Here is a 1,754-nt window from a genome sequence, read left to right on the forward strand (position 1 = left end):
TATATATTGTATATTATATTATATATTGTATATTCCATATTCTATATCCCACATTGGTTTTGCAGGAATATAAATAAAACATAAAAAACAGACAGTGTTGGAACTCTTTTAAACAAAATAATATATTCCTCTATACACAATCATACAAAACCCCTTTTTTTGTATTTATTTTTACTCGCATATATATATATATATATATATATATATATATATATAGAGAGAGAGAGAGAGAGAGAGAGAAAGAGAGAGAGAATGATTGATAGATAGATAGATAGAGAGAATAAGAGGGAATGTATATGCATGGTTAAATAACACAGGTTGATAAAATATCGGGCAGCTAGGCAGCTAGGCAGCTGGCCTACTCTGATTAATTTCAAGGATTAAATTATTTTTATAGCAAGCGAAAGGCCAAGAATTTGCTGAGTTACGCTGATTGGTCAGTTTTAGCCAACGGAAAGCATCGAGTCAACTTGGATAGGTTGCTTCATGTTTAAGCGCAAAAAAATACGAGAAATGAATTTGGTCAATGAGATGAAATTTAACAATACCAGCAGTAACTGTATGTGTGAGCACGTGTTTGTGTGTGTGTGTGTTTGTGTGTGTGTACGTGTGTGTGTGTGAGTGTGTATGTGTGTGTGGGTATGCATATTTTGCTGGGGTAAACGAGAGCATCAGAAACTATAGGAAGAAACTATGGCGGCGAGCTGGCAGAAACGTTAGCACGCCGGACGAAATGCTTAATGGTATTTCGTCTGCCGCTACGTTCTGAGTTCAAATTCCACCGAGGTCGACTTTGCCTTTCATCCTTTCGGGGTCGATAAATTAAGTACCAGTTACGCACTGGGTAATCGACTTAATCCCTTTGTCTGTCCTTGTTTGTCCCCTCTATGTTTAGCCCCTTGTGGGCAATAAAGAAAAAAGAAACTATGGGAAGCCAGTGGCATCATAATCTAGGTCTAACGCTCATTTTCCAATTTTTTTTCTGTTTCAGTTGATGTATCAATATATAAAAACTAAACGTAAGCACATATTCTTGAAGAGTACTCTCTGTACAATATTCCAAAATAAGATACGCTACATATGAGCCAAGAAAGGAGTCTTTATACCTCACATGGAATATCTAGAAACAGTATTCGAATATTCATAGACCTAGACGAACTAAATTTAAATATGAAAAAAAAAAAGAAAGAAAAGAAAACTAGACGACTTACAACTCACGGTTGCAATAATTTTGATTGTTGGTCTTTCAATTAAGGTTGATTTGACCATTACTCGTCTGAAAAAAAGAAGAAAACTGAAGAAAAACATTATATATGCTGTTAAAAAGAAAGTATTCAGAAGTTTGAGAAATAGTTTATTACCTATCATAGTCTTCTAGCGCTTTCATTCCTCACGGAATTCTTCAAAAGTTGTGAATTACTGTGTGTAATATATATAAAGCTATATATATATATATATATAGCTTTTTTTTTGCCGAACAAGCTGCATGAATGATTTGTTTACAGTGATTTAGTAACCAAATGTGCGTGTTGTACATTAGCTCACTCGCCCCGTCAAATCGGTATACATATACACCTAGATCCTTGGGTCTTACCTTTACACACACACACACGCGCGCGCGTCTGTATTTGTGAAATTTTTTTGAAAAATGTCAGAAATTCAAATACTCTAAAATTGTTTACTTGAGTCTGGAGTTGGTCAAAGAATAACTGAATTTTGGAAATGAGTTAAGATGCTTGCTCACTTGTTTGTTG

This window comes from Octopus bimaculoides, chromosome 7, assembly GCF_001194135.2.
Source record: "Octopus bimaculoides isolate UCB-OBI-ISO-001 chromosome 7, ASM119413v2, whole genome shotgun sequence".
Taxonomy (NCBI): domain Eukaryota; kingdom Metazoa; phylum Mollusca; class Cephalopoda; order Octopoda; family Octopodidae; genus Octopus; species Octopus bimaculoides.